The sequence below is a fragment of the Notamacropus eugenii genome, chromosome 4 (assembly GCF_028372415.1).
Source record: "Notamacropus eugenii isolate mMacEug1 chromosome 4, mMacEug1.pri_v2, whole genome shotgun sequence".
NCBI lineage: Eukaryota > Metazoa > Chordata > Mammalia > Diprotodontia > Macropodidae > Notamacropus > Notamacropus eugenii.
The window spans coordinates 392353255-392374134 of NC_092875.1; the positions used below are offsets into that span (position 1 = coordinate 392353255).

General features: G+C 36.7%; 1 pseudogene; it reads left to right on the forward strand.

Annotated features, from left to right (window-relative positions):
* The first annotated feature begins 2800 nt into the window (after positions 1-2800).
* LOC140502644 (large ribosomal subunit protein eL28 pseudogene) lies at positions 2801-9857 on the forward strand (annotated as a pseudogene).
* The last annotated feature ends 11023 nt before the right edge of the window (positions 9858-20880 follow it).

Here is a 20880-nt window from a genome sequence, read left to right on the forward strand (position 1 = left end):
AAACTTAGTACTTCATTGCAATGCAAGGACTTAAAAAATTCCCAGTGGATTCTTGAGGCAAAATGCCTTCCACATCCAGAGAAAGAACCATGGAATTTGATCACACAATGAAGCAGATCCTTTTCCTTTGTATTTTTTTTTTTGTTTTATGATTTTTCCAATTCATTTTAATTCTTCTATGCCATCTGACTAAGGTGAAAATGTATTTCATAGTAATGCATATGTATAGCCTATAAAAATTTGTATGCTGTATCAGGGAAGGAGTGGAGAGGGAAGGGAGAAATGGGGGGAGGGGAATCTAAGATACATGAAAATGAGTGTAGAAGACTGAAATGAGAAATGAAAAGAGAAAAGGAAAAAAATTTTTAAAGTCATTAGTAAGGTAAACAAAATTTTAAACAAATCTCAATTTACTACTTTGGGGAAAAAACCTTTCAAATTTGGGAAAAGTACGTTTTAGACACAAAATGTACTAAACTAATTCTATATAGAATATAAGCTTGTTGGAAGTAGGGACTCTTTCACTTTTAACTTTGTATCCCTAACACTGAGCCTGGTTCTTGGAACAAAAAAAAGCACTTAATAAATCTTTCAGTCACTTCTATCACATCTGACTTTTCACAACTCCATTTTACATTGACTTTGCCAAGATACTAAAATGGGTTCCTTCTCTAGCTCATTTTACAGATGAAGAAACTGAGACAAAGAATATTAATTGACTTGTCCAGGGTCACATAGGTAATAACTGAGGTTATATTTGAAATCAGGTTTTTCTGACTCTAGGCCTGGCATTACCTAACTGGTTTATCCAGTCAGTAATCAAATTTCGGAATCCATTACCCTGAAAATTGGTATTGACAGCAAATAAAACTTAATTCCTAAAAGTTTTAGAAAAAAAAAGTCTTCTCATGTCATTTTACATGGGTCATGTATTGTTAACAGAATTCTATGCTAAAGAAATAAGAATCAGAGCAGTATGACAAGTCCTATAGTCCTAACTGCTCTAAAGCTTGAATCCCTGAAACAGGAATAGCAGGCTCAGTTGATTAATCAATATTCATTCAGCACTTACTACATACCAGGTACTATATTAAATGCAGGGGGAAGGTAGAAGTGAGGACAGTCCTTGCCCACAAGTAGGTATGGGCCAATAGGGAAGGCAATGGATTCATCAAGAATACATATAAAGAGAATACATACAAATTAGTTCAAGGCAGTCAAATGAAAGGTAGTTGAGGAGGATATTAACAATTTTGGGGTAGATCAGGACAGATTTCATGTAGAAGGTAATGTTCAAGTACTACCTTAAAGACAGGCTTTCTACAAGGTAGAAACAAGGACCAAGTGCATTCTAGGCATGGGGATCAGCCAGTGGAAAACGAGATAAAAGATGAAGTTTATTTGTGAGGAACAAAGAGAAGGTAGATCTTAGAGTGGGAGATTAAGAAGGAATAATATGCAATAAGTCTGCAAGGATAAGTTGGGAGGACAATGTGCAGAGTTTCAAAAGCTAAACGTAGTCTATCTTAGAGAAAATAAGGAGCCACTGAAGTTGATTGACAAGAGGAGTAACAGACATATCTATGTTAAAGGAAAATAATTTTCCTTAATAAAGAGCACGAGCTAAAATAGGGGTAAGAAGGCAGGGAAAATAATGAAGAGATTGACTGAATACACTGGGCAAGAAGTATGGTGTATTTGAATTACCGTGGTGATTATATGAACAGAGAAAAGGAGTTAGATGACAGAGATGTTGTAAATGTAGAAATATCAAAATATGGCAACTGATTGAATATGTGGTTCAAGAGATAACAGGGAAGTGAGGATAACACCGAGGTTATAAGCCTAGGGAACTGAAAAAATCATTGATGCTTTCAATAGAAATAATGAAATTTCCAAGATGGCCACATTTTGGGGAAAATATTAGTTTACAGTGTATGTATAGAGTGTGAGGTATCTCTGGGACATCCAGTTTGAAATGTAAAATGGGCAGTTGCTTTATGTGAGGGTGAAGCACAGAGTAGAGACTGGGTATGTACATATAAATGTACAAGATATCTGAATAGGGATTATAATTAAACCTATGGATGCAGATGAGATGAGATAAAGAGGGAGGGGATTGAGTCAAGAAGTCCAGGATGGAGCGATGTGGGACAGCTATATAGTTAGACCATCTGATCTAGTTTTCCTGTCTTTTATATTCTTTCTTTATGGGTTATCATCTGTTTTTAGATGATTCCCAGATCTATTTATCCAGTCCTAAACTTTCTCTTAAACTCTATTATCATTTCACCAAATACCCCCTTGGATATCTCAAATTTCAGTCCCCTAAGCATCCCAAGCTGAATCTGTTCAAAGCAGAACTCATTAACTTTCCACCAAAATCCTTCCCTTTTCAAATTCATCTAATTCTATCAAGGACATCATCCAGTCTCCAAGTCACCCAGACTTGTAACTTCATTTTCATCCTCAACTCTTGTTACATTCACTCCATGTGTCCAGTCTCATTCCAAGTCCTACCATTTCTGCCTTCAGCACAATAGTCATATATGTTCCTATCTCTTCACCAACACAGTTACCCTCTGGTTCAAGCCCTTGTCATTTCCTAACTGGACTCTTGCAAAGGTAGAGTGGAAGGTCTCTCTGCCTTGAGTCCTTCTTCACTACAGTTTACAGTTCACTCAGCTACCAAAGTCATCTAGCTGAAGTGCACATCCAACCATCTCAACCCCACCTCAATAAACTGCAATGATGCCCTTTCCATTTCTGGGCACCAGCCTTGAAAGCAGCCCCCATCACCATGTTGACCCACCTGCAGTGGACTGATCCTTTGGAATTGCTCTAGGTTCCTCATTAAGAGCAACAAATAGACATACAGCACTGAGGCCAACAACTATCATGCCTGAAACTCGTTCTGTGATAATGGGCTGATCACTGGAAGAGGGTGGGCACCCAGCAGGTTTTTGACATGAAGGGCATCATGGTGGTGCTGAAGCACAGGGTAGGTCAGAGGAAAACTGCCACTTCTTACTTGAGGAACACAGTCAACACAAATGGAGGAGTAGGGCCAAGATGGCAGAGTAGAAACATGAACCTGCTTGAGCTCTCCTTCCAAAACCCTCAAAAAACCTTTAAAAATGGCTCTAAACAAATTCTAGAGTGGCAGAAACCACAAAATGACAAAGTGAAACACATTCCCAGTCCAAGATAATCTAGAAAGCCAAGACAAAGGGTCTAAGGCATGGAGATTGGGGTGTAGCATAGCCCATATTGTACTGGCACAGTTGGAACTGGAGGAGGCCTCAGGGCATGGAATCGCTGGTAGGTGCTGTGGTTTCTAGGCTTCTCAACCCACAAATGCAAAAGACAGCTTCAAAAATCAGTGAGAAAGCTCTCTCACCTGAGTGAGAGAGGAATGTGATCTGGTTCCAGCCCCAGGGCAGTGGTATCCACTGCCACCACATTGGCAGGCTGCTTCTGCAGCTTACAGTCTACTGTCAGTGGGGTAACTGAGCAGCTGATTTGAATCACAGCCCTGAGTCATGGTACTAGGGTGAGGAATAGAGCTGGTATGGCAAAGCTGATGGCAAATGTAGAGAGGGAATCCTACTTACAGTTCCAGGGCAGAAAAGAGTACTTATGGTTGTTTATAGACCAGAGTGCAGAACAGGAGAGGAGTAAATACCTCTGTCTTGACTATGGAAGTTTAGAGGAACTGAAAACATCTCCCTAGAGATGCCTTGGGAGAACAATTGCATAAAACCTCTAATACCTACCACTTGACAAAGGAATAAAAAGCCAAGTAATTGGCTGGGAAAATTCACAAAAAGGGAAAAATATGAAAATAGAAGGTGACTCGGTGAAAATGTATTTTCTTCCATTCTTTCAGATGAGGAAGAGTAAGACATACAATCAGAGGAAAACAACAAGGTCAAGGCTCCTCCACTGAAAGCCTTGAAAACATATGCAATGTTCTCAAGCCATGGAAAAGTTCAAAAAGGAATTTGAAAATGAAGTAAGAGAGGTAAAGGAAAAATTGGGAAGAGAAATGAGGGCAATGCAAGAAAATCACGAAAAACGAGTCAATAGTTGCTAAAGGAGACCCCAAAAAATGCTGAAGAAAATAACACCTCTAAAAATAGACTAACCCAAATGGCAAAAGAAGTCCAAAAAGCCAATGAGGAGAAGGATGCCTTCAAAAGCAGAACTGGGTAAAGGGAAAAGAGGTACAAAAGTTAATTGAAGAAAATAGTTCTTTAAAAATGAGAATGGAGCGAAAGAAAACTAATGACTTTGAGAAGAATAAAGAAATTATAAAATAAAAGCAAAAGAATGAAAAATTAGAAGATAATGTGAACTATGACACTGGAAAATCAACTGACCTGGAAAGCAAATCCAGTAGACTTAATTTAAAAACGATTGTTGTGTCTGAAAGTCATGATAAAAAAAAAAAAGAGCCTAGATATCATCTTCCAAGAAATTATCAAGGATAGCTGCCCCGATATTTCTAGAATCAGAGAGTAAAATGGAAATGGAAAGAATCTACCTATCACCTTCCAAAAGAGATACCAAATGGAAAACTCCTAGGAATATTGTATCCAAATTCAAGAGTTTCTGTTCAAGGAGAAAATGTTACAATCACTCAGAAGAAAACAATTCAAGTATTATAGAAATAGAATCAAAACAACACAGGATTTAGCTGCTTCTACACTATGGGACTGAAGAATTTGGAATATGATATTTCAAGGTCAAAGGAGATAGGATTAAAACCAAGAATCACTTGCCCAACAAAACTGAGTATAATACTTCAGGGGAAAGAATGGAATTTCAATGAAATAGAGGACTGCCAAATATTCCTGTTGAAACGACCTGAGCTGAATAGAAAAACTGACTTTCAAATACAAGAATCAAGAGAAACATGAAAAGGTAAATAGGAAGGAGAAGCCATAAGGAGTTTATTAATGTTGAACTATTTACATTCCTATATGGAATAATATTTGTAACTCATGAGACCATTTTCAGTATTAAGGTGGTTAGAGGGAATATATCACAACCTATAGACAGTGGGGGAGTCAATCTCTTGTATGTGTGTGTGTGTATATGTATGTGTGTGCACGTGTACATGCACATGTATGCATGTGTATATATGCATACACATACAATACACATAAACATTCACATACACATGCACATGCATATACATGTATGTGTATATTTATGCACATATATATTATATAGGTATGCATATGTACATGGATGTATGTGTAAGCATATATATACATATACAATGTGTGTGCATGCATGTATACATATACATATATGCATATACAAACACACATAGATGCACATATATAAGCAAAATACATACATATACAAATATACACACATGTGTGTATACATACATATCACAGAGTGAGCTGAATATGAAGGGAGAATATCTAAAAAGTAAAATTTATTTTTGAATTAAATGTACCAGGAGTAAGAGAAAGGAAGAGGTAGAATATAGCAAATCATATCATGTAAAAGAGGCAAGAAAGAACTTTTACAATGGAAGGGAAGAGGGAGTAGGTGAAAGTCAGTAAATGACCCTTATTCTCATGGGATTTGGCTTAAGGAGAGAATAATACACATTCCATAGGATATGAAAATCTATTTTACCCTGTAGAAAGGCAGCAAATTGGGCAAAGGGATAATGAGAAGTAAATACTATTGTGGAAGAACAGGTCAAGAGAGAGAATAGAATAAATGGAGTGCAGGATAGGACAGAGGGAAATGTGGTTAGTCTTTCACAACATAACTGTTATGGCTACACATGTATGACTTATATTGAATTCCTTGCTTTCTCTCTGAGGGTGATTGTGGAGGGAGGAAGGGAGAGAATATGGAATTCAAAGATTTAATAATGAATTTTAAAATTGTTCTTACATGCAACTGGGAGATAAGATGTACAGACAAAGGGGCATAGATATCTATTTTGCCATACAGGAAAATAGAAGGGAGTAGAATGGAAGAAGGCAGGCAGTAATTGAAGTGAGGACAGACTGGAGAAAGGGGTGAATTGGATGCATACTGTTCTGGGGTAGGAGTTGGGAGAGATGAGGAGAAAATTTTGAAATCAAATTCTTATGTGAGTGTGGAAAATTGAAAAATAAGTAAATTATAAATATATACGTATGTGTGTGTATAAAATGTGTGTGTGTAAATAGATTAACCCAAATGGCAAAAGAAGCGCAAAAACACTAATGAGAATAATGCCTTAAAATGCAGAATGAGGTGAATGGAAAAGCAGGTCCAAAAGTTCATTGAATGAAATGCCTTAAAAATTAGAATGAAGAAAACGGAACCTAATAACTTCATGAGAAAACAAGAAATTATAAAACAAAACCAAAAGCATGAAAACATAGAAGACAATATGAAATACCTCACTGGAAAACAACTTGCCTGGAAAATAGATCCAAGAGACATCATTTAAAAATTATTGGTCTACTTGAAAACCATGGTCAAAAAATTATCCTGGATATCATTTTACAAGAAATTATCAAGGAAAACTGCTCTGATATTCTACAACCAGACAGTAAAATAGAAATGGAAAGAATCCAACAATCATCTCCTGAAAGAGATACCAAAACGACAACTCCTAGAAATATTACAGCTAAATTCCAGGGTTCCCAAATCAAGGGAAAAATATTACAAGCAGCCAGAAAGAAACAATTCAAATACTGTGGAAATACAATCAGGATAACACAGGATTTAGCAGCTTCTACACTAAGGGATCAGAGGGCTTGAACTATGATATTCAAGAAGTCAAATGAGGTAGATTTAAAGCCAAGAATCACCTATCCAACAAAACTGAGTAAAATACTTCATGAAAGCAATGGAATTTCAATAAAATAGAGAACTTCCAAGCATTCTTGTTGAAAACATAAGAGTTTAATAGAAAATTTGACTTTCAAATACAAGAGTGAAGAGAAAAATGTAAAAGTAAATGGGAAAGACAAGCCATGAGGGACTTATTAACGTTGAACTGTTTACATTCTTACATGGAAAGATACTACTTGCAACTCATGAGACCTTTCTCAGTATTAAGGTAATTAGAGGGAATACACACACACATATACACACATATACACATATGTATGTATGTATGCACATATATATGTGTGTTTATTATATATATTTATATGTATAAGTGTGTATATGTGTGTATGTATGTGTAGATATGGATATAGAAAGAAGGCACAGAGTGAGCTGAATATGAAGGGAGAATGCCTAAAAACTGAAATTGACTGTTAAGAGGAATATATTGGGAGACAAAGGAAGAGGTAGAATATAGCAAATCATGTCACATAAAAGAGAAAAGAAAGAGCATTTCCAATGGAAGAGAAAAAGGGGGAGGTGAAACTTAATAAATGAACCTTACCCTCATTGGATTTGGCTTAAGGAGTAAATAACACTCACTCAATTGCATATTGAAATGCATCTTACCATGCAGGAAGGCAGGATAGAAGGGAATAAGAGAGGGAGGATAATGGAAAGGATGGTAGATAGGGCAAAGGGTAATCAAAAGGAAACACTATTGTGGGGGGACAGGTCAAAGAAGTGAATAGAATAAATGGAGGGCAGGACAGAATAGAGGGAAATGTGGTTAGTCTTTTGTAACATGAGTGTTATGGAAGTGTTTTGCATGGCTATACATGTATGACCTCTGTTGAATTCCTTGCTTTCTTAAAGAGAGTGAGTGGGGAGGTGGGGAGGGAGAGAATATGGAACTGAAAGCTTTAAAAATGAATGTCAAAAATTGTTTTTTTTCATGCAACTGGGAAATAAGATGTACAGGCATTGCAGTATAGAAATATATCTTGCCCTACAGGAAAATAAAGGGGAGAGGGATGGGAGAAAGGTAGGATGATAGAAGGGAGGATTGACTGGGAGAAGGCACGGATGGGGTGCACACAGTCCTGGCCTGGGGGTGGTGAGAGAGGGGGAGAAAATTGGGAATTCAAATCTTGTGGAAGTGAATATTGTTAACTGAAAATAAATAAATTATATATTTAAAAAGTTTAACACAAATATTCAGGCCACACTCAACAGCATCTGCCACATTATCCACAAGAATAAATATTGGACTAGGAAAGGTGGCCTAGACCTAACAGATCTCAAATTGTATTATAAAGCAGCAATCATCAAAACTAGTTGGTATTGGATAAGAAATAGAGGGATAAATCAGTGGAATAGGTTAGGTACTCAAAACACAGTAGTCAATGAATATAGTGGTCTACTGTTTGATAAACTGAAAAACCACAACTTCTGGAATAAGAACTCCCTGTTTAACAAAAACTGCTGGCAAAATTGGATAACAGTGTGCTGGAAACTGGGCATAGACCAATGCCTGACATCATACACAAGAATGAATTCCAAACGAATACATCATCTAGGTACAAAGGTTGATACTATAAACACATTAGGGGAGCAAGGGATAGTGTATTTGTCAGATTTATGGAGAATGGAGAAATTTATGACTGAACAAGAGAGAGTGAACATTATGAAGTGCAAAACGGATAATTTTGATTATATTAAATTGAAAAGTTTTTGCACAAACAAACCCAATGCAACCAAGATTAAGAGGGAAGCAGAAAATTTGAGAAAGAATTTTTGCAACTAGTGTTGTGATAAAGGCCTCATTTCTAAAATATATAGAGAATTGAGTCAAATGTACAAGAATGCAAGCTATTTTCCAATTGATAAATGGTTAAAGGATATGAACATCAGTTTTCAGAGGAAGAAATTAAAGCTATTTATAATCACATGAAAAAATGCTCTAAATAACTATTGATTAGAGAGATGTGAATCAAAACAACTCTGACGTACCACATCACACCTGTCAGATTGACTAACATGACTAAACATCAAGATGATCAATATTGGAGAAGACATGGGAAAGTTAGAACACTAATTCATTGTTGCTAGAGATAAGAGCTAATCCAACCATTCTGGAGAGCAATCTGGAACTATGTCCAAAGGGCTTCAAAAATGTGCTTACTCTTTGACCCAGCAATATCACTTCTAGAGCTGTATCCCAAAAAGATCATAAAAATGGGAAAAGGGACCCACATGTACAAAAATATTTATAATAGCTCTCTCTGTGGTGGCCAAGAACTGGAAATCGAGGGAATGCCCATCAATTGGAGAATGGCTGAACAAATTTTGGTACATGAATGCAATGGAATATTATTGTGCTATAAGAAATGATGAACAGGAGGACTTTAAGGAGACCTGGAAGGACATATATTAACTGATACTAAGTGAAATGAACAGAACCAGGAAAACATTACACACAGTAAGAACCACAGGGTGAGAGGACTCTTTCTGCTAGACTTAGTCCTTCACAGCAATGCAAGGATCTAAAACATTCCCAAAGGATTCTTGAGAAAAAATGCTATCCACATCCAGAAAAAAGAACTATAGAATCAGAACACAGAATGAAGCAGACTATTTTCTCTTGTGTTATGTTTTGTTCTGTTTTGGTTCCTCTTATGGTATCTCCCATTCTTTTTAATTCTTCCATGCAACAAGACTGATGTGAAAATGTGTATAATAAGAATGTACATGCAGAACTCATGTAAGATTGCATGCCATCTTGGGATGTGGGGGAGAAAATTTAAGACTTATGGAAGTGATTGTTGACAACCCAAAACAAATAAATTAATTTGCTGAAATAAAAGAATAAATATTGGGAAGATCTCTGCATGGCTGCTTTGTGTTGGGCCAGCACCATCCTTTGGAGCCAGAAGACAGTGGTGAAGAAGCAGAACTGCCCACCCAACAGCACCCAAGGCGCCAGGCCTGCCTTTGGCTAATGAAATTAAACTTTGATAGATAGATAGATAGATAGATAGATAGATAGATAGATAGATAGATAGACAGATAGATAGATGGATAGACAGACAGACAGACAGACAGATGGATGGATGGACAGATAGGTGGATGGACAGACAGACAGACAGACAGACAGACAGACAGACAGATAGATAGATAGATAGATAGACAGATAAACTACAATGACTCCATATGATACACAAGATAAAATATGAAATTCTCTTTTTCTATTTTTAAACTCTTCAAAAACTGACCCCTTCCTACCTTTCCAGTCTCATAACACTTTGTCTTTCTCTGTGTATTCTACAATACAGGGGCAATAGTCTTCTTACTAGTGTATCAGAGTCTATACCCCAGCTTTATACTCTTTCACTCACAGTCCACTATACTTTGAAGACTATTCTTCCTCACCTGTACCTCCTGGTTTCCCCAGTATTCTTCAAGGCTGAGATCAAATTCAATCTTCTGCAAGATGCCTTTCTTGATATTTCCCATTTGCCACTGCCAGTGTCTTTCTTCTGAAATCACCTCTCATTTACCTTTATTTCTTGCTTGTGTTTTATCTCTACTATCACAAAGTGAACTGCTTGAGGTGAGAGACCACATTTTGCCTCTCTTTGAATTCCCAGTTTTAGCACAGCTAAGTCTATCAGAAACATTCCTCGCACCCTGTGGCTGTTACTGTATGCAGTGTTCTCTTGGTTCTGTTCATTCCGCTCAGCATCATATAGGTCCTTCCAGGCCTTTCTGACGTCCTCCCGTTAAAAATGCTCTATAATGTTGGTATAGCAGCAAAATAGACTTCTACAGAGTGCTCATACAGGTACAAAGAGAACCAGGAGAGAATAGTATCAAGAAAACCCTTAGAGCTCCGATGAACCACACATAAATCTCTTTATTTTTAGAAGTGAAGAAATTGAGCCTTAGAGATGTTCCCAGTAGCACATCAATAGTGGGAGAGATAGCACTTGAACCCAGGGCTTTTGATTACCAATTCAACCTTCTTTCCATTATCTTACAAGTCTATCCCTAAATCTTTAAATCATCAATGCTCTGAATAGACTTTCTAGCCTCCTCAATTTCCTAATTTACTTGACTCCTTAGAACTCAGAATGAACTTGGTAACATGGCCAATCAGAATTTTGGGTAAATATACATATACATGCATGCATACATACATATATATGTATGTATGCATACAATATATATGTATACACACATATATACATACATAATGTATGTATACATGCAAACATACACACACAAAGACTTTAACTGTAGGCTCTTTAAATTCCCCTTTAAATTAAGACCCCCCCACTTGGATATATTGGAGCATTTAGGATTATTTTTGACAGTTTAATCTTTAGAAGGTCTAAACTCAGATACCATCCTTAAAGTGTTTAATAATGACCAGTTTTCCACACCTTCAAAAGAAATCATGTACTTGGAGATGGAACAGAAATTGGAATTGGAAGCTCTCTGAAGAAATCTAATCCATATCTATTCAATAAGCATTTATTAAGCACCTGCCATATGCAAAGCATTGTGATTAGTGCTGGGGAAAGAAAATCAAAGGACAAAATCCCAAACATTCAAGGAAATCACATCACACTCAGGAAATATACTCTTAATACACAAAAGTGTTTGCATTCTATTGGGGAAAATACATTGTTTACCATGAATCATTGAGGAATAAGAGAATGCTAATACATAAGGAGCTATAAGTAAAAACTTCCCAGACAAGATTATCCTTCAGTTGAACCTTGAAAAAGAATTAAGGATTCTAACAGTGAGTGGTAAGGAAGAACTGCTTTCAGATATGAGGCATCATCCTGTGCAGTAGTATAAAGGGAAGAGAGTGAATACTAAGGTCAGGGAGCAGCAAGGAGGCCAGTTTGTTACGAACAAAATTTTAGTGAAAGGGAGTAATGTGAATAAGTCTGGAAATATTGGCAGTAGAAAGGTTGTGTTGGACTTTAAAGGATGGGAGAAACATAACAATGTTTATAAACAGAAGAGAATGAAGCATTTGAAAAGGAGAGAAAGAAAAGGAGAGAGAAGTAGGTTGGGAGAAGATCAAAGGAGAAAGCTCCTAGTAGAAAAAGGAGGAGATGACATCAAATCACAGATAGAGTGGTTAGCTTTGGCAAGAAGAACCATAGTCAGAGAACAAAGATAGGTCAGAAATTAAAGTTAATTAAAATATGTAAAAATAAGATATTTATACATACAGAATTTTCTTGATGTTCACACAGGTGAGTGCAGAAAAAATATAGTATGAGAATATTAATAATATACAGTGATAGGAGACTTCTAAGTTCATTTCTTTATTTAGTACACACAAATCTGGAGTCGTTTTGGGTATTGGGGCCTGAATATGTACAGATGAAGTGGTTTCACCTGTGTGAGAAGAAAGGAGGGACTAGTTCAGGGGTTGAGAACCCACAGCTTTAAGGCCACATGTCATCCTCTAGGTCCTCAAGTGTAGGCCTTCGACTGAATCAAAACTTCATAGTACAAATCCCCTTAATAAAATGATTCTTTTTTTGTAAAACTTGAAGTCCGTCAAAAGGCTGCACCCAAGGACCTAGAAGGCCATACATGGCCTCAAGGCCACAGGTTCCCCACCCCTGACTTTATCCTTTACTCCTCCTTAAACTGACAGAGATAAAATGTTAGAAATTGAGGGCAAACTCACTGAAGGACTTTAGAATCTAATGGAGGATGAGATAGAGCAGTACTATAGATGAAAAGAAGTATTTGGGGAAAACGGTTCACCTAACTTTATTTTACACCATTATCATCAAGGAAAGGGTGTAAAAGGGTGGCACATACATCATTATACCCAAAGTCATTATACCTAAAGGTGGGGGCAGTTGATAAACCTTGGGAAATGTGGTTCCTTATTCTAAAATAACTACAGCAAAGATTTAAATCCAAATAGACTTATTGATCATCATCTTTGAGAAGAGATGCTTTAGGAAGGTATCTTAAATTTACCAAGAAGGACTCATCATAAAGTGTTCAAAATTCTTCAGCTTGGTTGAAAACAAATTTTAAAAATAAGCAATTAAGAATCAGATTTTTGCCATTAGAAAAATAAACCTTCATCCCCCCAACTCATAGAAAAATGAATATTGTTTATTGTATCTCAGGTGTTTAATTTGTAACCCAAAGTTTGACAGACTGTTTGACTCAAGGAGACAGCTGTGCCACAGAAGCTCACAGTTGGGCTGCTGTTCCTCCCACAGCAGCTATGTTCCTGTAGTCCCACATATCAAGGGATTTCACCTTCATAGGGCATGAGGATGAATTGATTAGCACTCATTACATTTCTAGGATATACACACAACGGCTGAGGGCTCTATAACAACACTCAGAACAATTAAGATGAAGGTTTATGGTAGTCATAGACAGAGACATTTCTAGGTCAGACTCAGATTTCAGTTGCTGAGCCTTCTTTCCTTTTTTCTGTGTCTGGGTGAAGCTATAAGAAATCAGATGCTTGCAGCACGTTGGCTGAGGGGGAAGAGCCCAAGACCATTCAGCCTATTTCTTTTGTAACTTGGTTCCTTATCAGCTTTTGAAAAGCTACTGGAAAGCAACAGAGATTTAGCTGCCAGGTCTGAACTGCAGGGGTGGAATTGGCAGTAGTAAAACCAAGAAAGATTGAGCAAATAAAAGATAATATAGATTGTCTCCTGTTGTGTCTGTTTTCAAATTACTGTGTTTAAATGAACTTCTCTTTTAGCAAACTGTCTTTAGTCTCTTTCTCGCTGGCCTCCTATGACCTTCCACTGATTCCTCATTCTTTTGGAGTCTCAAAGAATCTGCAGTTTTGATCTTTCTCTTAAGAATGGGGGTAATTACACATGAAGAAACAGGACACATACTTTTTTTGGAGGGGGGGGTGATAAGTGCTTCAATCAGCAAATGTGACCTATTTGGGCAACAAAACAGAACCTTGCCTTATGCTGCTGTTTGAAGATATGGGAGAGTTAAAAAATAGCTTAAGAATCAAGAAAAGTGACCTATGTGGTACAAATAGGAGTTTTTGCTGTTATATAAGATATGATTGAAGAGTGGATTTTTTTTTTTGAAGAGCATGGGATCTGTTTCATTACCTCATAGATGAAGGTATGTTTTTTTCCAGAAGTTTTGGAGAGGAATTTGTCATAGGGGATCAAGGGCTAAACCTGGAATGAAGAAAACATGAGTTTGAATCCTACTTCAGACAATTATTAGGTATGTGAAGTCAGGCAAGTCACGTTTTTTCTGGATATTATTTTCCTCATCTGCTAAATAAGGTTGTTGGGATCTATTATCTTTAAGGTCCCTTCCAGCTTTAAATCTATATCCCCATGATCTTTTTTTCCATCTTGATGTGGAATTAATTGGGAAAGTGTCCTAAGAACACTGTGACTTCAGTGTCCTGTAATCTGAGGAAAATTAACTTCTAAGTGTACCCACTCTACTACCTGCAAATGACTGTATTAATCAACAGTGTGATTTGGTGGCCAAAAAATACTAATATGAACTTAGATGGTATTCAAGAAGCCAAAGCATAATGCTATACTCCACAGTGATCAGAACTCATCTAGGGGATGATGTTCCATTCTGGTCACCATATATTCTAGGAAGAACACTAATAAGGTAGAAAATGTCAGGAGAGGGCAACCAAGAAAGCAAAGCAACTCCGTTTGTTGAAGGATTTCATGATGTTTGGTGGAGAGAAATAGACTTGAGAGATAATAATGTCTGTATTTAAGTATTTGAAGTATTGTCCTACAGGGAAAAACATGACTAGATTTGCTCAATTTGGTTCTAGAACACAGAACCAATTTGGGTTTGATGTATGGAAAAATTCAGTAAATGTAGGAATGAGTTCCCTTGGATATTAGTAAGAGTCCTAACAAAACTCAGACAACTGCTAACTGAGGACCTGGTGGAGAAAATTCTAATTCATGTATGAGTTAAGTTTGATGGTCTCTAAGGTCCTTTGCAAAACTGAGATTATGTAGCATGTAACAATAGGAGAAAAGATAGACAGGTACATGAGTTAGAGGAACTGTTCAACCTTAACAGTACTATTGCATATTTATGAGAAGACAAACATAGCAAAATTTAATGGATTTATTGTGTTACTGTAAGATATACAAAAAAAAAAAAATCTGCGAAATGCTTTGTTATTTGCCCCCTATTTTATCAGTTGTTAAAAAAATAAAAGGAAAACTTATCTTTAATGACTTGTGATAATAGAAGCAATAGTGTGATTTTGGTAGGCCTCAGGCACTTAAGTCAAATGTACTGACTTCCATTTTTCATGGATCTAGGATTTGGTTTGGTTCTAGGTTTGGTTATACTCTCCATCAATGCAGACTGCCACCACTCTATTACTTAACAGAAGCAACAAGACGTAACAGCAGGAAATTTGAATTTGGAATTAGAGGGCCTGGAGTTTAATTCTACTTCTGATATTGCATGACCACGGGCATATTGTTCAATTTTTCTGATCCCTAATTCTTTTGGCTGTAAATTAAGGAAAGATGGAATGTATGACTTCCAAGATCCCATACACCTATAAATCCAGTCATCCTAGATGGTCATTGACATCAAGTATGGCAGGAGAAATCATCACATTAACCAATAAAATCTCAATTCATAATAAATGCAGTCCATTCTTAAGTCTTTATCCAATGATTTTTCCACTTTGTAGGAACTGACAAAATTACATTTTTGTATCTTTGAGGATCTCACAGCATATTTGCCTGGCTTTTGTTTCAATGCATCATATTGAACAAGGACCAAATCTAAGATTTTATCAGGGTTGAAGTTCAAATATATTGCCAATGGATAGCTACCCTCATATTATCCTCCAGGTTCCCCCTTGGATATTATTATTAGGACTGGCCATTGATTATGATGATATCCTCAGCAACATCTTTGTGTTATTTGTTTTATTAACTTTTGAGTTACTCGTCTTCACCAAACCATCCTTAGGTGTCCCTTCACAAAGAGAAACAGACAAAGATTTTTCCTGCACCTGACAACATTGTCAAACACTCATTGTCTGGCAGGCGCTCATTTTTACAAGCTGACTTACAGTAGGCAGCTCTATTCAATGCACTTGGGTAACTGTCTGCCACACATAAGGCGCTATGAAGACTATGGATATGAAGAAAGCTAAGCAACAAACAAACAAACAAAAATACAATTTTTGGTCTCTATTCTACTTCAGGATAAAACTAAATACAAGTTAATTTGAAAAGAAAGAAAACACTAGCAATTAGGGGAATAAGGCAAGCTTCCAGTGGTAGATTGTCACTTAAGTTGTGCCCTGAAGGAACCAAAGGATTCTGGTGGTGGAGGGCTAAAATGGAATCCATTCTGGGGCTGAGGGCAGCCTTTGTGAAGGCATTTTGATCAACTATTTCATTTCTGCCTTTGTATTCTGACCATGTAATACAATGCCTGGCACACAGTAGATACTAATAAGTGTTTACTGATTGATTAAATAGACATTTGAAGTCATCGTTGTTTTCAATGGAATCGTTACAAAGGGGTCACACTAGATGGTCTTCTGAACTCCTTTCCAACTCTAGACCTATGAGGAATGAAAAATATTGCCTCTCAAAATATTCCTCTGCACATAGTCCTCAAATGACTTTTGCTAATAGAAAGCAACACAGGATAGATGCACTGGACTAAAAGTAAGGAGCTGTCTTGAATTTACCACTTACTAAGCATGTAATCTTCTATGAATCACTTAACCTCATGAAACTCTCATTTACTCATGTGTAAAAGGGGGCTAATAATAGAAAGCCTTCTCATATCTCAGGGTTATTGTAAGAATCAATGGGCAAATGGGTGAGGAAAGCATTTTATGAACTATACAGATGTGAAGCAGTGGTAGGAGTGACTCACAGTGGTAAGTAGCATTATCAATAGAGACATTGCAGATAACTGTACAATAAAAGGATTAAACTAGATGACCCCTGAAAGTGCTTTTTGGTTCTCCTTTTCTGATCCTTTAATAATTTTTAGACAACTTATTAACCAAGAGAGTAAATGTTGTTTAAATAATTTCCAGTGTATGCTTTTTCTCTTCTTCTTATTATTTGTTTGTTTTTCTCTTTCTCATTTTCATCCATAAACTATTTTAGACACATCAGAAGAAAAAGATTTTGACATGGATGTGTGTGTGCATGATATATGTATATGCATAATAAATACATGAGTGTTTTTCTGTTGTCCTTTGGCAAGTTGTGATTTTAACTCTTCAAAGATCATGACTTTCTGGGTGGTCAGAAATAGGCTGTGGAGTGTTGTCAACATTGATTCGTACATCAGCAATGATATAAAAATACTGTCAAGGACATGGATGACCAGAAAAGGAGATGGGCAAGTCCTAGAGAATGAGAAACATTCTTTTGAATGACAACTCCAACTCTACATTGATCCCTCTAAGATACTAAAAGATGAAGCAGAGTTCCAGTGTGCTGAATATAAATAATGACAATGACAATAGGAAAAGCTGATATTCATAAAGTATTTTTTTTAAAACTGAGAGCATTTTCCATGAATTATTACAGTTAAGCCTCACAAAAACCATCTGAGAGTAAATAAGGAATTGTTATCCCCATTTTACAGATGAGGAAACTGAAATCAGATCAACTGAAGTTAACAAAGATTTATTATATACTGAACTGTACTATGACTGGGAATAAAAAGGGGGAAAATAGTCCTTGTTCTCAAGGATTCCACAGACTAATGGTCAGAAATACAGAGAATTTAAATGATTTCCTATTATTACACAACACTGTTGATCCTGCACTGAGAATTTGTAGTGAAAAATGAACAAGAATAACAGGAAGAAAAAGGGCACGGAGGGGCTATGATCTGTATCAGGCAAAGAGTGTGGGTATCCACATCAAATGAACCACATAACCACCAACTCACCAAAGTAGTAAATGGTATGTGTTAGTGCAAAGCACCACATGTACATAGTTATATTTTTGTACATGAGAGTACGTGGGATTCTCTAGTATGATGCCTTTGGTTGCAATTTGTATCTCTACTGTTTTTACAGAATATAAAATGCTAGGATTATGCATTTGGATAATTAGTTTCAAAATTATTCAAGATTCTATGAAGAACGCCTTGGAAAGAAATACTCCTCTTATCTTCCAGACTTTAAAAAAAAAATCCCTCTTCAGTACTGCCAGAAATTAAAAACAAAAAGCCCTCCAGCACCCACAAGCAAAGGATATCACATTATACAATTATTTATAAAGTTAAAACATTTCACTACCATCAACTTTCAAGTTTATGAATAATTTTCTCTACATTAGAGAATTTAATGTTGGAAGGGAACATAAATATCATTTAGTCCAACACCCTCTCTCCTTTTATAGAGAAAGAAATTGAGGTTATCTATTCAGACACTTATTAACAAATATTTATTTAACACATACTATGTGCAGGATCTTTGTTAAGTGAAAGGCTTATAAAGACAAGTCAAGAGAAGACAGAAAATAAAAAGAAATAAATAAAAATAAGTCAAAACCACTTCCTGCCTTTAAGGAGATTGTATTCTGCTGGTTGAATAGAACATTTAGAAGACAAGGGAATTAAATATAATAACAACTGAGCTGGGAGGCTCACAAAGGAATTTTAAAATAAATCATTTTATCTTTACAACCCTGGAAGGCAGATGCGGTCGCTACATGTATTTTACAGGCAAAGAAACTGAGGCAGAAAGAGATTAAAGGTGTTGTCTAGTCTCGTGCAGCTAATAAGTTTCTAAGGCCCAATTTGAATTCAGGTCTTCCTAACTCCAGACTCAGCACTGTATCCACTGCCCCACCTAGCCATCTTAAATACAAAATACATGTGTACATAGTACACATATATACATAATCATATCTATGTGATTATATGTGCATATATGCATACTTGTATGCATAACTATATATATATATATATATAACTTGAGGTAAGAGACTGTAATATCAATTAAGGGGAGCAAAAAAAATTTCCTTTGAGACATGGCACTTAAATTAATCTTTTGGGGAAACTAATGATTCTAAGAGTCTATTCTGAACATATTAGATGACCTGTGCAAAGGCATCAGTATGGTAGGTTGAATGGTATGCTAAGTTCACAAAAAAGCTAGGAAGCCTTTTTGATTAAGTCAAAGAATATATGTAATAAAGTTGAGATAGACTGATCTGGAAAAGCAGGCTGTCAGTTTGTTGTGGAATCAGTCTATCTGAAGATTCTTGATCTGGAAAAAATGATCAGATCTGTGCTTTAGGAAGATACAATATCAAAGGCCCTGGTCATATTGACAAATCTTATATATAGACCTCTGTTCTGCTCTTGAAATTTCTCCTGAAGTTGCTGGGCAGGAAACACCATATTGACCATTCCTTGATCCTTTCTGAAGCCAAAATGGCTCTCAGATAAATGGCCGTCTTCCATCAGCCTATTAAACAAGATTCTGGCAAGCATCTTGCCAGCAATGACTAAGAGAGAGAATCTTGTGATTGTCAAAGGACACTTACAGAGAGGGGCAACCTTGAGCACCTGGGGGATAACTTCTTCTTGCCATATAGTCTGGAAAACATCAGTTAGCTTTCATATGAGCAATGACCCCCCTCTCTCTTCCCCTACCCCAACCCAGAGCTAGTAAATCTTAGCTGGGATAGAATCAGTAACAGGTGCTTTGCTACAAAAGAGGAGCCTAATGATACTCAAAACCTCTTCTTCAGTTGGAAATGTGGCTAGAGAAAGAATGAATTCAAGCTGAAGTAAATGATCAGTGACTTCATCATTGGTTGATGATGACATATTGAGAACAATATGGAAGTGTTCAGCCCATGTCTCCAGGATCATATCCTTATCACTCACTGATGAAGGTTATTTCATAAACACAGTAGTTGAGACACATCATAAATCTTTGGCAGATAAATAGCCTTCAGGACACCATAAAAACACTTCAGATTGTTGCTATAAGTGTAAAATTGAATTTCATCTGCCTTCTTACCAAACCAAAAGTCCTGCATCTGTCTAAGTTTCACTTGCACTTTACTTTTAATGCAATTAAATGCTACCTTCTTAGAGATGGATGAACAATCCCACTGGTAAACCCTGTGTTGTTCTCTCTCTCTCTTTCTTAGCTGCTTCTGAATTTCCTCATCAATTTTGTCAAACCAATCTTGATATTTGCAAGCAGTATGACCCAGAAAGGCAGTGCTATACACCAAATCTCTGAAAGTTGCCCACTCCCTTTCTATTGTCAACCTTGTGCTGGTTTAGCTTTCCCTCCAAATTAGCAAAGAACTTTCAGAGAAGCCTTCCAATCTGTTGACATTAGGTGTTCTGGTAATCTTCTTGCCTTGGGGTTGCTGCTTTTGTTGAATATGAATATTTAGCTTGGAGAGGATAAGCCTATGATGATTCCAGCACTATGTGCCATACACCATCACCTTCATCACTCTCACATTCTGAGTGTCCCTTCTTATTATAATGATATAGTCTATTAAATGTCAATGTTTCCTGCAAGGGTGCATCCATAAAGTTTTATTGCATTTAAACAAATGGAATACAGAATTGATGATGAGAAGGTCATGGGATGTACAATTCTCCAGTAGAAAGTGACCATTGCTGTTGGTGTTTCTGACTCCATTCCTGTCAAGGATTCCCTGCCATGTATGGCAGCCTGTGCCTACTCTTGCATTAAAGTCACCCAGAATTATAAGGCTGTCATTTTTTAGTACATTGACGATGAGGGTCTTCAATTCTTCATTAACTTTTTATTTGACCTCATCAGGGTTCATCATCACTCTGTCTTCCACAGTTGTCCAAGTCCAGTGGCAAGACAAAGTCAAGATAAATAGTGATGGCTTGGAATGCAGTAGATGACCTTGGTGTCTTTGATGTCTAACCAAACTCTAAGCACTCTACAGAGCCTTCTTTAGCCACCTTAATGGGTACTGCAAC